Below are 20,482 nucleotides of genomic sequence, written 5' to 3'. Positions count from 1 at the left end.
GTGGATGGATGGGTCTTCTATCGCCATGAGACAACATCACTGCAGCAACTGCCTGCTGACGCCTTTGCCGCTTGCAGAGTGGAGCTTCATGTCCGTGTTTGGATTACAGTTGAGTGCAATAATAGCATAAAATGTAGATTGTTACACTATCTGCTTTAATAAGATGGAATAAAAACTCAGCAGAAAAGAAAGCTGGTAGAGAGGGAGTATTTTTTTTGTCGGAGACTTTCACATCGTAAAATCATGTCAAGACACCTTCTCAAACCAGTCACACAATTCCGGCTTCACAATAAAAGTGCTACGCTTTACATCCGGTCTAACGAAAGTAACAAAATTAAAATGCCTTAAATTAAGACCATGCATTGTCAAAGATGATTTGAAAGTAATATGTGATATTTCTATCTAAATTATCTATCTAAGTTTTCTGGCAAATATAAATAAAGTGTATATTATTTTATAACCTGCTCTGATCGATTGTCCAAATTTACAGAATGTTCAGCAGGCTGAATATTAAATGTTAATAAAAAAAATAGAGGTTAAAACATTGTCATGCGTTTATTCAGGAAGAAAAATCACATTTTACAGTACCAAACATCTTTGACAATCAAACCATGATCATAACAACCCACATTTTGTGTTATTAATACGTGAAACTGGTATGTAAACTTGGTGTAGCTCCTCTTCTAAACGCAAGTGCTCCAACAGCAGGAATACAAATTCTGTATTCTTACAAAATCTGTCAAAACACTGACGCACTACAGGTAATTGTTTTATTCTCATTAAAAGTGTGTTTATGTCCTATTTGCTTAGAGCTGTTTAAAAAAGCATAATGTTTTTAAAAAAACTACAACATTTCATTAACCCATACTAATTGTCCAATCATGGTATTAAACACTGTCGAGGGTACACTAATAATGCAGAAAAATGACATCTATCTGCAATTAATTGCGATGAAATATTTCAATTGTTTGACAGCCCTGCTTCATATGCTTATTTGTGCTTCATTCTATCCATTAAACCATATCCAATTGTATTTACAATCAACAAAGTACTGTATGTAAAAATACAGTCTAAACATCACAAAATGCCCCAAAATTTGAATATTCAGCTCCAAGCATCTTCAGCAATTTCCATAGATTCGGTGTCGGATGATTTCACTGGAGAACTGCTTCTGCACTCTGACCATATTATCAGATCAGTCATACTGGAAATACGCAAACATTGAAAAGAGATGTGCTGTTTATCATTCACAATCCCTATGTAAGACAAGAACACATATGCCTGGCTTTTTTTATGCATTCCAAATCGTAAATGAATAGCTAAAAATTGAGTCAACAGATGGAGTGTCCTCTACTGCGCCCATAAAACCCTCTAAAACATCTACAAACCGCCAAAAGCCAGACATAGCCAGATAGCCAGAAAATATGGATATATGACGCAAGTGTATTGATATTGTTGTCCCACTCCTACAGAAGATACTGATCTTACTCTATAGTTTATTTTAAACTAGCGCACCTAATGCGAATTGACTTTGCTGAAAACTTGTGCTGTCAAATGATTTTTTTTTTGACAATCAGATTAATCACACTTTTGAATTTGGACTATCCTGGATTAATTGCAAATTATTACTCGCTTGCATAATTTAAATGAACTAAACAAGTCTCCAATATGTGCACTCCAATGCAATGTTACTGTCAGAATGTCATCAGTAACATTTATCAATTGTTTTAGTCAAATGCATGTCACTTACTTGCTCAAAACTTGGAAACAGTTTTACCTAAAGTTCCATCTGGGTTTATTTTGAAGTAATATTTTCCAGCGAGCACAACAGTCTTCTCAATCATTTTTGCACTGACATTTGCTTTGACCTTATTATTATAATTGACCTAACAACCTGTGCCGTCTTTCAGGTAACCATCCACAGTTAAGGTAAAGGAGCATGCACGGTCAAAATTAATTGCGCAATTTAGCCGCGTATATACAGTACAGGCCAAAAGTTTGGACACACCTTCTCATTCAATGCTTTTTCTTTATTTTCATGACTATTTACATTGTAGATTGTCACTGAAGGCATCAAAACTATGAATGAACACATGTGGGGTTATGTACTTAACAAAAAAAAAATATATTCTAGTTTCTTCAAAATAGCCACCCTTTGCTCTGATTACTTTTTCGCACACTCTTGGCATTCTCTCGATGAGCTTCAAGAGGTAGTCACCTGAAATGGTTTTCACTTCACAGGTGTGCTTTAAGCTCATCGAGAGAATGCCCAGAGTGTGCAAAGCAGTAATCAGAGCAAAGGGTGGCTATTTTGAAGAAACTAGAATATAAAACATGTTTTCAGTTATTTAAGTACACATAAGTACCACATGTGTTCATTCCTAGTGTTGATGCCTTCAGTGACAACCTACAATGTAAATAGTCATGAAAATAAAGAAAACGTATTGAATGAGGAGAAGGTGTCCAAACTTTTAGCCTGTACTGTACATGATTAATGCAATATTAATTGGGTTTAATCAAATTAACTCGTTATTTTTGACAGCTCTACTTAAGACCCCTTAAGAAGCACACATCTGCAAAAGACAGATATTACAGAGTGTTGCATGACAGAGCAGCAGCACACCAGGGTATGTTTATGGAGACAGTAAACAATTAGCAGGTGAAAAGCCAGCTCTATTGTAGTCACTGAAGGCAATTTTGAGCCTTGGTGGATTGTCAAACTTTTTGTCTTGTAAAGTGATAAGGTGTTGTCGTATAATGTGTCACACCAGGAACCCTTGTTTTCTACGTGGAGGGATGGAAATCATCTGTTTACATAACACCAAAGAAAAGCCGCCAATAACTCATCCAGTCTTTATTCGTTTATGTAACATCCATTCTGTGGTTTTTTCTCCTCCCTCCGCTCGCTCCCATAGCAATTGCCTAAAGTACAAGGCTGCGTTTTTATTAACCTTTGTCCAGCTACAGCTCTTTATGTAACGTCTCTCTAGCTTTTCTTCCCGGGATCCACATCCTCTTTATGTAACCTCTAGATCCCCAGCCGCCAACCTTCACACGCTCCGGGAGACGCAGCCAGAGATAAAGAGCGGGTCCAAAGGCGCCCAGCGTTCATCAGAACGACCACTACTACCTGGTCGTGCTGTGTTCTTCACATCTGGTGTGTCAGTGTGCTTTGATGCTGCCACCGTGCAACATGTAGCACTCTGCTGGCATGAGTTAAGTCCAGGCACACAAAAGTTAATAGGCATCAATTGACTATCATTACGCTGAATGATAGTCGAGTGTGTGTCTGGGAGGGGGAGATGTTGCACTTTACCCCCATCTTATAAGGACTTTTCCACAGAACTCTTTTTTTTTTTTTGCACTGAAACAAAGACTAATTGACTTGTTCTCCTGTCACGTTATCTCTTTGTGACTCATCAATCCTCCTCCACAGTTGACTGCCATCTCTCCAGGGCAAACACAACAAAAACACAACTGCAAGAGTAAAGGGCAACAAGCGGCACTGTGTAATTACTGTGAATTATACAACATCACCGGATTAACATTACTAAGTTCTAAAAAGCATCACCGCACTAATACAATATGATGGCCGTGCAATAGGGCTAGGACAATTTGTTGACTTAGTCCAAGTCAGAAAAGATGGCAAAAAGATGCCACTCTGTTCTAATCGATCGGCCACCGATCATTATTGGCCAATTTCTGTGGAAAAGTTTGTGTTTGCCAGATCCCAACCAATGTGGATCACAAAAATGATCAATTGTGGCTCATACCTTGCAGTTTGGTCCTTTTTGTTGACAAGCAACTGCTAACGGTTTGTGTATGTCCATACTCAACGCAGAGCGGGCCTTCTAAGTTACTATCACCACAATTACGGCTATAACTGGAGAAAGAGGCTAAAATACATTAAACTAAATTACAGCTCATTTTATTACCTATTCTGTGTTATATGTGTTTTATGTTGCACGATTGCACCAAGAAAAATTCCTAGTTTGTGAACCTGTTCTCAAACAATGGCAATAAAAAACTATTCTGATTCTGAAATGCGACACATCAAGCAAGAGAGCAGCAGACGACAAGGAAACATGCTAATGCGAAGCTCGCTTGAAACAACATACAAATTTGTGCTTAATGTGTTCACTTTGACATGCAGATTTAACCATGCTACAGATAAATAAGAGTCTAGAGCAGTGGTTCTTAACCTGGGTTCGATCGAACCCTAGGGGTTCGGTGAGTCGGCCTCAAGGGTTCGGCGGAGCCTCCGCCACGGAGGTAAAGACACATCAGACTTATCATGTAAATAAAAACTTCTCCCTATCGGCGTATTATGGATACCCCCAAACAATGTTCCCTCTAATTTTCCATCTTATTTGCAGGTTTTTTGATTGATTGATTGAAACTTTTACTAGCAGATTGCAAAGGAAAATAATACATTATATGAAACAGTACAGTTTACACAGTACAGTACATATTCCATACAATTGACAACTAAATAGTAACACCCGAATACATTTTTCAACTTGTTTAAGTCGGGGTCCACGTTAATCAATTCATGGTAATGTGTGTAAGGTGTGTAATTTGTTGTGAGTTCATGCACTGTGTTGGTTTTGTTCTTTGAACAAGGTGATGTTCATGCACGGTTCATTTTGTGCACCAGTAAAAAAACATTTCTTGAATTTGAAAAAATAAAACATTTTATTTTTCACTAAAGAAGGGTTCGGTGAATGCACATACGAAACTGGTGGGGTTCGGTACCTCCAACAAGGTTAAGAACCACTGGTCTAGAGCAGAGCTGGGCAAAAATTTTGACTCGGGGGTCACATTCAGAGAAAAAATTTGTCTGGGGGGGAGCCAATGTGTATGTGTGTATAAATGATATATACACATTTAGCTGTACAGTGTGTGTGTTTGGGTCCCTTTTTTCCAGGACCACTAACACCAAAAGTCACAATGTCAGATAGAATTCTAAAAAAGTTATGACAGACCACCTAAAAAAAATGGAATGGAATTTTACAGTTTTTTACTTAATGGGACACCCAAAATGTACATTAAAATAAAGACAGTGGGATTTACAATATTAACTATGAACAATAAAACACCGAATATTAACAACATATGAACATCGCTCCCCTTTTACTTCTCAGACCAGCTCCTCCATAGACATCTTTTACAATCAAGCAAAACAAAACAAAAATGGAACAAACAGCAAAATATGAATGCAAAGGGTAATAAACACCTGTGATATGATATATTATCACTTTTATGCAGAACTTTGTTGTAAATATTTGCTTCCGTATCTGTTCCTGACACATGCGTTTCGGGCTGGCTGCTCTCAAAACAAACCCCGCCCACTCTGCTTTGTTCCTCGTCTGAGCTGCTGTGACGTAGATTACCGTAATAACTCAAAATAACGTAATAACACTCAAAAAGGCAGATTTCACACATTGAAATACTTTCTATAGTTCAAGACTTACGGTAATTTAAAAACATCACTGCACATCATAATGGCGGCGACAGTTTTGATGTTAAAGGTCTAAAAAAATTATGTCAAACGTCCGGCGGGCCGGATTGAAAACCTTAATGGACCGCGCGCCGTATTTTGCCCAGGTCATGTCTGGAGAGAGGATAATATTACAGCAAGAGATGCAACTGGTGTGTCTGTCTTATGCCAGGCGATCACGGAGAAGGGTGAATCGATCCACAAATAAATAATAACATTTACAGTTAATACATGTGAATTTATGGATGATCGGAATTGGCAGCATAAAACCATGATCAGAACACCCTTAGGTGCCACCGTAGAAAGTTAGCCTTTTGAATTGCTCAGTAAACTGCAAATTAGAAATAACATTTCACAGCAAATGACTGTAATGCGCGAGCACTTAAAAAGGCATTAAAGGGCGACTCTCCAGGATGGCAGATGAAGCAAAACGGCTTGTTAAGTAATTTTCTTTTGTACCCCTGACCAAACAACATGCATTTAAAGTTTCTACATACAAGAAAATTGTAGGTGTATTTTTGGCAAATTCATTTGAAAACGTTGTTGCATTACACATTAAAGAACAATCTGTACAAAAATAAATTAAAGCTACAGATTAATCGACTAATCCAGAGGTCCCCAAACTTTTTGACTCGGGGGCCGCATTGGGTTAAAACAATTTGAACAATATATATATATATATATATATATATATATATATATATATATATATATATATATATATATATATATATATATATATATATATATATATATATATATATATAATTGATTAGAAAAAGACACATTTAAATAAATAATAATAATTAAAAAAAAATTAAAAAGAAATTATTATTTTATTTTTTTTAAAAATCTTGGGTCTTCCCACAGGCCGGATTTTGGACGCTGGCGGGCCGTATCCAGCCCGCTGGCTGTAGTTTGGGGACCCCTGGACGAACAAAAAAAAAAAGATCGATACATTAATATATTTAAAATATAATCTTTTGGTGCAGCCTTACTGTCCAATGAAATGCATGTATTGTCTCTCCCAATTTGGGATAAACGGGTCTGCCTTAGATAGAGAGACCAAAACATACTATTTGGGGACATCATCCACTCATCCATTTTTTTACCGCTTGTCCCGGTCGGGAACGCGAGGGGTGCTGGAGCCTATCCCAGCTGCAACTGGCAATGTAGTTGCAAACATGCAACTAAATTCTCAAAACATGTTTAATTGTGGTGATGTCATCACTGTCTGATGTAAAGCATGTTTCGTCTTTTATCACCAATACCGTGTTTGTTGGAGCGCGGTCGCTGTTTTACGAGTGTTAGTTTCGTTCTAGTTTTTTTGAGGGAAAATTTGGAGGTACATGCTTTTTGTAAGACAGCCAGGACATTCCTGAAAAACAGTCAAATTAACTAAATATGGAAATGGATCCAGCGGTACCTGGGTTTTCATGCCCACCGCTTTTTGTACAATTTGGTTTTCCATGAAAACTTTCACCAAATGTTGCCCAGGTCTTATCGAACGACCAAACTTTGCAAGTAACCAATAAGTCCATTTGCCCGCGTATTTAAGTACCCGTACAAAGAATCCCACGCGTTTGTGACTCATTCTCTGTGATATTTCTATTGAATACGACTACAAAATAAGCCACCATGGGGTCAAGAAGAGTTCCGAGTGGCAACAATTTGATAACAAGAGCCTTCAATGAAAGTAAAAGTGGTGTTGTAACTTAGACTTCTAAAAACTTTAATGATCCACAAGGGAAATTGTTCCACACAGTAGCTCAGTTACAAAGGCTGGAAAGGATAATGCACACAAGGGCACAAAAAGAGGGCGAAAACAAAAGGTATAAAGTAGACTAAAAATATACCATAGTAGTAGGGCTGGGCGATATGACTAAAAAATGTATCACGATATAAGTGTTTCATATCAGTCGATATCGATAATTATGGATAAAAAAAACCAAACAACTATTCTAAATAAAGACCAGGAGAAAAAAGGCTGAATTTAAATACTTTTATTTTAAATATAACCTTTAACCTTTAGAACGAGGTCAGCATTATGAAAAACAGTCAAATAAATGAAAATACTGGTCGATGTGCAAATATTGACATTAAATAAATGCTTAATCCAACAAAATGTGCAAAGTATTGTAATTAAGAAATTAGTAGTGTACACCACTGCATCCGTTATTTCTTTATAACGTTTTGAATTTTTGTCGTATGGCACTGCTGCCGAGTAGAACTGTCTGCGGCAACAACAGACCACCATCGAGACGATGGTGGTCTGTTGTTGTCGCTTCGGTGCTGTTCCACTTGCACCGGCTGATGTAGATGGTTGTGGCTGTTTGATACTGCTGTACTCCAGCGGGTGAGAGCGGCTCAGGTGGTAAAATAAGTTTGTCGTGTTCCCAGACTTGGTCGGGACGACGACCTTGCAAAGTTTGCAGACAGTATTACTCTGATTCGTATCGGATTTAAAAAAATCCAAAATACTGCCAAACTGGTGACTTGACGGTTCCTTTTTATTTACAATTTCCTCTCGTGCTGCCGCACTCATATTCCCGTTTCGTTTCACTCCTCGTCGTCAGCTAGCCGACAGCCGTTGTTGCTTTTTTTTTTTTTTTTTTCTATTAGCATTTCCCAGAATGCCTTGCGGTTCAGGCTCGGCCGTGATAGGTCGAGAGGCCAAAGCCCTTCCTCTGCCTACACCCCCCAGAATGCCGTGCGGTTCCGGCTCCGCCTTTCTTCTTATTTTTTTCTAACAGAACTAAGTGAAATTATCGAACGTTCTATCGACCCCATTTTCTATTGATATTGATCACATGTCTATCGCGATATATATTGTTATTGTTTTATCGCCCAGCCCTACATAGTAGCAATATAAAATATACATATATTGGATATTTACATATTATATATACAGCTTGTAATATATACTGATATATTATATATAATATAAACAATATATAATAAATCCCAATTACCATGTACACTGTTCACTTATCCATTTTATTCGTCATTTATATGTATTTTACATTGTTTTCTGCATGCAAAACTATATCTATTTTCTGTAAAATTTGTTTTGTGTTCATATTTTTGGGTGTCTGCAACAAATTAACTTGATTTTTAATAGGAAACGTTGCTTTTCGAATGATCTTCATCCAACCTGGACGGTCCATACTGTAGAAAAAGCTAATCAGTGTATCCACAGAGTACAACATGTATCGCATGAGCTCGAAAACAACATGGCCTAATCCAAGCCGCAAACCCGAGGCAATGTTTTGGAGCACATGGTCATCCGCTTTCACTCTTCCAGTGCACCCCCCCTTAGTCCACCCCCGTGCCGTGCCTTCATACGGGCAGACGCTCTTTGAAGAGCATTTGAACTCACTTCAAAAGAGAAGAAAGAGATTCTTGGAGTGCCTGTGTTTAGCAGCGCACCAGTCTATTTGCACACCTTTACTGTATCCTGGCTACATTACGATTAAAATCACCACGATGGATCCACAGGTGCTCCCCCTTGAAAAACGTATCAACCAAGAAATGCAGCTTCATCCTGCTCTGTTTAACCAAAAGAGGAGATTGAACAATCAATGGGAGCATGGATTTAAGTAAAGCCTTCAGGGGAAGCAGGAGCAAAGTCTTCTATAGAGAGTGGAGTGATTCTATGCTGCGGATTAAGTCTGTGATTACATAGACCTGCTGTGGTCCAAAACATGATGATCAAAGCGAGGAGAGACGCGCCTCAGTGTACATTTTATATCCAGCTGCTTTGTCAGGTTGAAAGAAATTAGGAATACCATATGACAAGACCTTTTTTTTTTAGGACTAAGACTATTTATGCATGTACTCCGATTGTTTTTGTAAATTAACCCCTTAGTACTAAATTTTATGACAAGGGTCTAGCTGCGGCCGCAGACACTACTCGAAGTCGCGCCTACAAGGGTGACGACAACGGAAGTGAACCATGTTTTAAAGTCAGGGCCACAGTGGCCCTGACAACGCGAGAGTGGACACTTGATTGAAAAGTGCAATATATTTATCTGTACAGTAATGTATTTATTTATATCTGCACCTTATTGCTCTTTTATCCTGCACTACGACGAGCTAATGCAACGAAATTTCGTTCTTATCTGTACTGTAAAGTTCAAATTTGAATGACAATAAAAGGAAGTCTAAGTCTAAGTCTTGATTTGTAACGTGATCCAAGATGGCTAATGCAACGCACCATTGGTTGTTGTTATTTCGGTTGTTGAACGTTTTGCTTTTTCCGGCTGATTGTATACATCCCTAACTCCAACCATAACCCGACATACAGCTCGACATACTTGCATTTTTCCGAGGGGAAAGGCTAACACACCTGAAAAGTGTCACGCCCAAAGTCAGAAGACACGGCACGGCTTTGGGCTCTTTTAAAAGTCAGCAAGCTGAATTTTTCCCCAACAGAAAGAATCTGTCTAAGCGGTACTGCCAACGAGGAATGAGAGTTTGAATACACTGATAAGAAGGTTTTTTTTTTTCCAGAAAAATGTGCCTTCAGAATATTAAATTGGATATGTAGGGACTACAAAATACAAAGGGTCAATATCTAGAGTCCTTATCTAAACCCAATGCAAATTTACCTTAAAAATGTGTGTTTTTTACGTGAAAGTAAATTAAAGTAAAATAATGTATGAATGGATGTATATGAGCCTTGAGATCTGTAGGTTGTGAGTCATACCAAACACTATAAAAATGGGACCCATTACCTACCTGCTTGGCACTCAGCATCAAGGGTTGGAATTGGGGGTTAAATCACCAAAATGATTCCCGGGCGCGGCCACTGCTGCTGCCCACTGCTGCTGCCCACTGCTCCCCTCACCTCCCAGGGGGTGATCAAGGGGATGGGTCAAATGCAGAGGACAAATTTCACCACACTTAGTGTGTGTGTGTGTGTGTGTGTGTGTGACAATCATTGGTACTTTAGTGTAATATATTTGGGAGGGTTGTAGTCTTTTTATGGCTGTTACAGTGTTAAGTAGAGGAGACACGGACATCAGCGGGGATCTACGGGAGCTTCATTTTTCAATTTACATGTGCGCCACAGCATCAATTCCGGTCTTTCAACAATCGCTATTTCTTCGGAATAAAAATATATATTCATATACTACGTATAGCCTATTATTTGTGAACTATTGACTATCGTCTCCAATTGCATCTTTCCGGCGCACACGGATGACGTAGCTCGCCCAAAGCTGACGAAAAAGTCACATTCGGGTCGCATTGCGTTTAGACTGATGTCACATTTGAAAAGATCAGATTCCAATCAGGTTCAGGATTACCTCCTGATGTGGCCTGAATCTGATACCAAAAGATCAGATTTGAAGCACTTTGGAGCATTTAGACAGGCAAAAAAAAATCAGATCTGTGTCGCATGAGGGCAAAAAAAATCTGATTTGGTGTGCAGTGTAAACGGGGCCCAAGTGTGGGATCATTTTGATCTTAAAGCACCAAATAAATGATTTTCTTTTTGTGCATTGACTTGTGCATTTCAGATTCCTTTCTGAGCCACTATTCGTTATATACAGTACAGGCCAAAAGTTTTTAAGTTTTAAGTTGTGCCTTTTTAAGTTTGGACACACCTTCTCATTCACAACACAACTGACCATTGATCAAGCAAGAAATTCCACTAATCAACCCTGATAAGGCACACCTGTGAAGTGAAAACCACCTCTTGAAACTCATGAAGAGAATGCCAAGAGTGTGCGAAAAAGTAATCAGAGCAAAGGGTGGCTATTTTTGAAGAAACTAGAATATAAAACATGTTTTCAGTTATTTCACCTTTTTTTGTTAAGTACATAACTCCACATGTGTTCATTCATAGTTTTGATGCCTTCAGTGACAATCTACAATGTAAATAGTCATGAAAATAAAGAAAATGCATTGAAATGAGGAGGTGTGTCCAAACTTTTGGCCTGCACTGTATTTTCTAACTATTAATTGTGTTTGCAGGTCAAATGTATTGAATTTTTCATCCAATAAATGCCAGATGACCATTGTGAAACACCAACAAAGTATCAGTGCAGTTTCAATACAGGTAGTGAGTGTGCCATTAATTTACTCATCAATACTTATGACTAAAATGACCTCGCATCAAGGCGTAATAGTACCACTTGTTGCTTTTGGCTGCCATTGCATGCTTTGTAATGATAATTTTGCTTTCAACAGGTAGAACTAGCCTTAACCTGCCACATTTCTTCTCGAGCAGCTATTTTTTCCAACACATGCATCACTTCACAAACGCACAAAAAGTGTGTAATTCCTATTGTTGTGATGTAAATAGGCGCCGACTGTGACAGGAAGTTGAGATTACAATACTCCCCTATGAGACCCGTGTTTATTTTCTGCCTATTTCGTCAGCGTCACAGGCACGTATCCTGGCCAAATCTTTCAGCGAGTCACAACTGAAGTGCGTGTGTTGGTGCGAAATGAACATGTGAGCAATGACAAGTGTTGCTTGCCAAAAGAAATGTGCGTGGATGTGGGCTCAGTACAGGGTGTCATTTGTCAAGGTGTCATATGTTCTTTTCTGTGTTGAGTGGGTTATGTGGAAAGAGGAGGGCGGGGGACGAGCCTGGCGAGGGGTCCGATTAGGGCCATCACACACTCTGCGAATGCTAATATGTACTGTGCGTGTTTGAATGTGTGCTGGTCCTCCCTCGTGGAGCACTCGACAAAAGCCTCATTCAGTCGGGGGACAATGACATACATGCGCTGCAACGCAAACATGCAACAATGGGCTGCTCACAAGTGCACAGAGTGTACAGTGCAGCCGTCAACTTTCTCTCTGGGTGCCTCCACACAATGAGCTGCCACGGAGGCCTTTTTGACCCGTAAAGCGAAGCTCCATGACTGACTAAACACTGCATGCTTTTTGCATTTCCTGCAACCTGTTGTGTGGATGTGGTCGCTGAGGTTAGGCCAATGCGTGCATCCGTTTTAGTTTGCGCCTAAGGGAGAACTAACAAGGGATTCAGAAGAAACAATTACAACATCACACCACACTGTGTGTCAGACTTACATCCACCCATCTATTTTCAATGCCACTTCTCCTCATTGGTAAGGTGTGCAACGGTACGTTTGAAGTTTTTGTTCTTTCACTGTACCAACAATGAACTGAACATATCGCAGTGTAATTATGGTGTACTGCAGGCCCGGGCAATTTTTTGACTCAGGGGCCAAATTTAGAGAAAATTATGTGTCTGGGGGCCGGTATATCTGATTTTTAGGAACACTAATACAAAACCTCACAATAATGTCTGATTGAAAGCTAAAAACGTTATGACAGAACGCCTTAAAAAACGGAATGGAATTTTAAATTGTTTTACTAAATGAGACGCCCAGAATGTACATGAAAATAAAGAATGTGGGATTTACAATAATAACTTTGAAGGATAAAACACTGAATATTGATAACATATGAATGTGACAACACCTCTCGATGCACATATTTTACAATCAAGCAAAACACAACAAAAATGCAACAAACACAGCGAAATATGAACGCGAAGGGTAAAAAAAAACCCCCACCTACAATCTGATAGAGTCATACCAAAGACTGTAAAAATGGGACCCATTACCTCCCTGCTTGACACTCAGCATCAAGGTTTGGAATTGGGGGTTGAATCACCAAAAATGATTCCCGGGCGCGGCCACAGCTGCTGCTCACTGCTCCCCTCACCTCCCAGGGGGTGATCAAGGGTGATGGGTCAAATGCAGAGAATACTTTCTCCACACCTAGTCATTGGTACTTTAACTTTAACTTAATATCACTAAGCTTTAGAACTTTGTTGTAGAAATCTCCTTCCGCGTCTGTCCCTGACACCCGCATTTCATGCTGGACGCTCTGGATACACTCTGTGGAAACGCTCCCCACCCACCCTGCTTGGTGCCTCGTCTGAGCTGCTGTGACGTAGATTACCATAGTAACTAATTAGATTACCATAGTAGCTAATTAGATTACCATAGTAAATCGTATATCATGCAAAAGCGCAGATTGCAACCATTGAAATACTTTGTACAGTTCAAGACTTGAGGTCATTTGAAATCATCACTGCACATCATAATGGCAGCTACACTTTCCATCTTAAAGAACTAAAAAATTATTTGGGAAAGTCCGGCGGGCCAGATTGAAAAGCTTAACGGGCCGCATGTGGCCCCCGGGCCTTAATTTGCCCAGGTCTGGTGCACTGGCTGCTAAACCTCTACTCATTACAGGTGAGCCTGAGCCTATCCCAGCTGACATTTATCGGATGGATACGGGGTACACTCGAGGCTTGTCACCTGTCATAGGTCATAGATAAACCATTCAGGAAGAATCATTAGTTAAAGGGGAATTGCACCTTTGTGGAATTTTGCCTATCGTTCACAATCATTATGAGAGACAAGATCACACGTCTTTTTTTTTCATCCAGATTTTAAAGATAATAAAAAATGCTTGGAAGCTGTAGCCTATAAAGCCCTCTAAATCAACTTCAAAATGTTTTGTATACACACTGCAAGTCTATATATAAGGTAGTATACGCTCATAACAATATGTAATATGTGCAATTTTTACCGTATTTTGGTCATTTTAATCATTAAAATCACTTATTCATCATTAATCATTTATTTTTGTTTTCAAAGCAGCGCACGTCCGACTTCCGGCAACAAATGTGTGTCCTACTTCTGGATTCAAACACCAGTGTGTTCTAATCAAGGGAGATTCTGTAACAAACAACAAAGATGACTATTTTTGGACAAACGAGGATTCACAACCTTATTTTTTTAAATCTGAATTCATGGAGGCTGAACTACTGCTTCCAGAAGCCAGCACGAAGGAAGAGTGAGACGTGGGAGCAGACAGAAGCCGAGAGAGTCAGGTGAAAGTGATAATCGAAGCTGCAAAATGTGAATTTTTTAGCCAAGCTACTTCGACATACATGGATTGTTAACCCATAATTAACCGGAAAAAACCTCCTCGGCGAGCTGAAATAAACAGACAACTGTCCATCGAGTGAGTCACACTTCATATTGATCATGATACACGCAATTGCAGGTATTTGTTACAAATATACAGTCATATCACTTGCATTAATTTATGCTATGTGAGCGGTTTGGACTGCGCTAATAATTGGCAACAAGCCACAACTGGGAAGTTAGTTAACTACATTGCCCAACACACTTTAAACTCCTTGTGCAGATCAGAATGTTTGTGATTTAAATGTTTACCTAAGTGTTGAAGCCAAGGCGAGGCATGTTTTATAAAGCAGCGCTTTCAGTGCGGTGCTTCCGTGTTTAAAGAGTTACTTTATCGATAAGTTTCAAAGCCCAAATACCTCAATGTTGCGCTTCACGAACCCTCTCTTTATTAACCAGTAGAATTGCTATTTTTTGCCATTCTTCCTCGCCACACGGTTTCTGCTTGAATGCGCCTTGTGTGTGCGTTTTGACACACTCAACATCATGCGCCTTGGTTCTGTACGTCACCGCCTCATGGCAGCTTGCGGATGGAAAAAAAGTACCGGTATTTCTCACAGGCAGTATCGTATCGTTTTTACGCATTAGTACCGTGGTATTTTATTAGTACCGGTATACCGTATAACCCTAGTGGGAGTAAGCCAAAGTACCCATACAAAACCCACACAAGCATGAGGAGAACTTACAATCTTCAATTCATTAAGTATTTTTCATCCTCAGTGGTGGCGGATTCATTTTGTAAATAAAGCAAACTCACCAAACACGCTTGAAAGCCCTCATGCATGCATGGGTGAGGGTCCTGGTACAATGGCGCGCTTGTGTATGTGAATGTGCACACGTGTTGGATTGTTAATCTTTGCCAGCTGTGCGTGGCAGCCCAGCCCCCCTCTGACCTCTGACCACCGTGTAGGAACCGACGTGGGCTACTGACCGTAAGACGGGGAGGGCTGGTGTGCCTCTGGGCCAGGAGGGGTGCTGGGAGCCCTTAGCGTGATTGCGCTGATTAGGTTGAGCGGTTGTGGTGACTTACTGGCGTTTAGGCCATTTTACTTGTGTGAACATACAATGGGTTATATATATGGTTATCTTTTAAATCATCTATACCTTTTTTTTTTTTTTTTTAAACAGAATTATTACATTATACCAGGGATGTCAAATTCATTCTAGCTCACGGGGCCGCATGGAGGAAAATCTGTGCACACGCGGGCCAAACTATTAAAATCATGGCATTAAAACTAAAAAATAAAGACAACTTCTGATTGTTTTCTTTGTCTTAATTTAGCCAAAAATAGAACAAACACATTCTAAAAATATTACAATAATAATATAGAACAAAATACTGGCAGTGGTAAAGTTCAGATCCATGAAGGAAAGAAGAAAGTGAATGAATGTTTATAACTGAATAAATTAACATATGCATAAATATTTTTTTTCTTTTGTATTATTTTTTTTAATGAATTAACGTTTATGACAACCTTTTTCCAAAACAATATAGAATGTGAGATATAACAGGATAATGCATACGTTTATCATTTGTTTTCAAAACGGTTACAAAAAAATGTGGGACCCCAAAAATTTACTTTGGGATCCCATTTTTATGACGTGATGGGGTCCCTTGGACCCCATTTTGAAAATTCCTAGCGTCAACACTGATGGAGTATTGGTGCGTGCAAAACAGCAGCAGGCGGCTGTGGCCTGCGGGCCGGTTCTAATACTAATCAAATATCATCCCGGGGACCATAGATCATTCATTGACGGGCCGGATCTGACCCGCGTGCCTTGACTTTGACACCACTGTATTATACGGTCTGTTAACTATATGTGCTACCCTTTAGCCTCAGTTTTTTGTTTCTCAGGATCATTTCTTTCGGAAAGTAGGTTTTAAAGGATGTTACCAACTTTCATAGGATCTGTCAAATTTGAATTTAATCTGGACCAAATCCACATTGTACATTTGGCCAAAATGGAGATTCAACATGGAAAATCCAGATTACGCTATACTGTATCTGTGTCATGTCTCATCAAGCAGGATGTTTGTCAATAATGTAAATGATTGTGTGATCTTTAGCAAAACAGAGGTAAAGTTTAATCTAGATCCCTTATTTATTTTGGATCCAACAACAAAGTGTAAACAGTTGGTATGACTTAACATGTGGCAAGTTTAGTTCTGTTCATTATTGAGACAAACTTCACTGTCTGTTGATTAATTTGTGAATCGGTGGATTATTTTCAAATGGTTAAAATGTGTCAGAAAAAAAATCACCCGAGATTTGGGCCTTCTTTTATTGGTTGCAAGAATGTAAACAGGAAGAAGGTGTGGTGTACAAGCCTGTGTACCGTACTACCACAGTTTGAGAATTACTGGTTTGGGGTTTTAACTGATTGGTTCAGTTGCTAGTTGAGATCGTGAGAGGTCTGATTATTTTCTCACTTAAACTGCTTTGGAATTGGTTCAGTAATTGGGTATGTACCAAGAAGGGGAAACCAACTAGATACTAATCAAAACAGACTAGTACAATGCACCCTTGACTAGAAGTCGTGTGGGCATTTTACAAGATTTCCTAGATTTGTAATAGGGATGAAAGAAGCTCTGTTTGGTGGTTCTGAACTCCTGTTTCAATGTCAGTTTCATATTGAGCAGATTAGGCCAAATCCAAATACTGCCCCTTGCCCCTTAGCCTTTACACTTGGTTTTGCGTGTACACGCCAATCAAGTGGTGTCTGATTTCTCCGGAGGGGTGAGGGACAATTGTTAGGGATGCACAGCCCTCGAAACGAAGTGAGCTCTGGACACCTACTTAGATATCAACGGGTCAGAGAAATTTCCAACATTTCACTGTGCCTGCTAAAAACGATGGCAGAAGACAAAAAAGAGAAAGTAAGTCAGTAAGTTTTTTTATTAAATTGACAGTCATGGTTTTGTTTAGTTGTTCATCCTTTGCTACTACATGTAAATATTGGCTATTTTTATTTTAATTGTTGTATTTGATCACTTTTTAAAACGATATAGTTTCAGTATATTTTGCTAAAATAGCTGTAATTATTGTACTTGTTATTATCAATGTAGAAAGTATAAACAGCACATACCAGCTACATAAGCCATTGGGTTAAGTTTTTCCTTGCCCCGATGTGGGATCTGAGCCGAGGATGTCGTTGTGGCTTGTGCAGCCCTTTGAGACACTCGTGATTTAGGGCGATATAAATAAACTTTGATTGATTGATTTAAAATATTATTATAAAATGATTACAACAAGCTAGCAATGCGTTTGAAGCTACCGTACAGTAGGTTTGTGCTTCCAAATACGGCGTTGCTTGTTGTTCTTATTTGCCTCATCGATAATGTAACATGATACATGCTTGTGAAAAATCTGTATGTAAAATTCACTCTTTGCCATCAGTTTGTGTCTGGAAAAACACGCGCGTCCTCAATTACCGGCATAACTATCGGATGCATTTTTTTCCACAGCATAAGGACATGATCTGCCTTAGAAACGACAACAAAAAGGTCTGTCTCTTTTCTTCTTCTTTCTTGATGCAAATAAAAGAAGAGCTCAAGCAAAGCAGAACAACCTGTGCGACAGCATCTTGAAAGTAAACAAACATTTCTCGCATCTGCTTTATATCACTGCCAGCAAATGGCGAGGGTTGATGAAGTAGTGAGACTCGAGCCTTGTCCGAATTCCCAGGGACGTATTTTCGACACTTTGCCATGGCACTAGATCCTAATAGCCAGAAGGGTTAAGACGAAGGAGTAAAGCGTAGGAGGAAGAATTCGGATTTAGCCATAATGCTGCAGGGAGACAGAGTCAACAGCACTCTGTCTCCAGCACCCCTGCTGGTTGTAGCATAGTGTTGCACTCCATTTTATCTCAGTTGCTTCAAGATACTATTAATCAATCTGTTGATTGTTAAAAAAAACTGAGTAATTGATTAATCAAAGATTAGGCCCAACCCTATAGTTGAAAGTCCAGACTATGAAATGACAGTGTAACCTTTCCACTATGGCCACTAGCACACGAACACACAGTGTGAGTGTAATCCTCTCGACAGGAGTGGGAATGTCACAGCGGCTGTGGGAGCAGGAGACCAAGAGGACGCGCAGACTGAGCCCACGTCCTTTTAATGGAAAGCCTCATGTCCATGCCTGATGCAAGGGGACAGGGAGAAATTCCGCCATGTGCGCAGCAGGCAGGGAATAATAATTGAGGTGCAAGTAATAACGATAAAAAGCGCACTTCAAAACACGCAAGCCTTTTCAAGTATAGGTGTCGGGAAGGTAATTGCCACATGCGCGCAATTAGTTGCAGACTTCAGGTTTCCTCGACATAAAGAACACAAGTCGGCCTGGCCTCCGGCCACTCGCTCCATATGCGGACTGTTAACAAGCACACGTGGGCTCAGCTCTTTATTACTTCATTAATCTTTAGTGCCGCAAATCCTCCTGCCACATTACTATTGATGTGCAGCTTGAGAGGACTCGTATCCTACTCGGAGACTGAGGACAGATCCGGTGTCATGTCATGTGGCGGCGTGGGCGAGGGGGCGTTTTTTTTGCCCGCTCTTCTCGCTTTAAGCCTCCGAGGTGACTTTGCTCCATTCATCCGCACCTGACCAAACAAGAAAGGAGGAAGAGATGGACAGTGGCTAAGTTGATGGGCGGCCTCTGAGGCCAGTGTATTGGAGCGCACTAAGACTCGCTATATTTAAGCACTTACCGCAGCTTAAGCTTCAAATCTGTCAGAGCTGGAGAGGATGGACATGCTATAAATAATCGGCATGGTCGCAGCACACAGTCGTTGTCTCTCTAATTGAGGAATTCTAAATGCGGACTTTTGACATTGCATGGACGTGTGTATGTGTGTGTCCCACAAGTGCACTTCTGTCACAGATGCCATCTTAATCACAGCTGTCGTAAATTATGTAATCAGACTAATTATTAGGGCTTAGTTCAAGTACGGCCATCTTTGAATGTACACAGTTTGGACCATATGTTGTCCTCATTTTGTCACATAACTGTGTTTGAGTAAGCTAACTCTTCCACTGTTGCACACAAAAGGGTTAAAAATAGTTGAAACATGCCCCCTGTGCTGCTATTTTTCTGACAAATACACTACATGGTTGTGCTTTTAGTTTGACCCACAAAAGTAAAATTTATCAACCAATAGAACTAATTATTGCAATCCATGGCAGCTAAAAGGGTACTACCTAAGTGTTCCCAAGCTTTAAAAGCCAGCACAGCACCAGCTGGATTCAGCTGTATGTATGTATATATATATACATATATATGACTTTAAAATAGAACTGTGGGAACCTGGGACAACCACACCACATTGAACACATCAGTCACAATAAGACACGCTAACAAACGACAACAATAAAGGAGAACAAGGGTCTCCTGTATTTACCGTATGTCACAGGATGCGGCTGTTGGTCAAGCAAGGTATTTTATCCAAGAGGAGACTGAGGGCAGCGAGATATAACAGACCGCTGCTACAGTGGGGACTGCGGAGTCTAATTATGAACTAAATTATGTTAGCATGTTTGTTTATCTTTCTAATTTCTAGCCAAGTGTCTTTAAACATTACAATGATGCACACATTCAAAACCCCGGTACCTGCTTTTCTCAATGGAAAACCATCAAAAGTGATGCATAGGTACTGTGCAGTGGAGAAGAGCATAAAAAAAACATTGATATTTTTTTTTCCCAACAGAGAAGTGATCTAGCTTGACGAAAGAAAACTCTATAATTAACACTAAATAGGCACAGTAAAACGAAAATCAATATAATGCCAGTATTCGGTAAGAAAGACTGAACAGTAGATTACGTATTTCCAAAGCCGAGTTAAAAGCTACATAAGTCATTACAAAACTGAGCCAAATCACTGCAGTAACACACTAATAGGCTTGGCTTACAGTGGCTGTTGCTTTTGGAAATGAAAACTTTACCCAAAAGGCGTTGAGGTGTGACTTGCCCAAACACTTGACTGTTTTACTTGG

The 20,482-nt window shown here is 39.7% G+C and overlaps 1 protein-coding gene across 2 annotated transcripts in view; it reads right to left on the bottom strand.

The window, feature by feature from the left end:
- The window catches only part of erfl3 (Ets2 repressor factor like 3), a 163,363-nt gene that overhangs the window by 9,994 nt on the left and 132,887 nt on the right, over nt 1–20,482 (bottom strand). The window lies entirely within an intron of this gene.

The sequence above is a fragment of the Entelurus aequoreus genome, linkage group LG11 (genome assembly GCF_033978785.1).
Source record: "Entelurus aequoreus isolate RoL-2023_Sb linkage group LG11, RoL_Eaeq_v1.1, whole genome shotgun sequence".
Lineage (NCBI taxonomy): Eukaryota > Metazoa > Chordata > Actinopteri > Syngnathiformes > Syngnathidae > Entelurus > Entelurus aequoreus.
The sequence above is the reverse complement of the archived record's forward strand: the minus strand, read 5'-3'. Positions and strand labels throughout refer to the sequence as shown.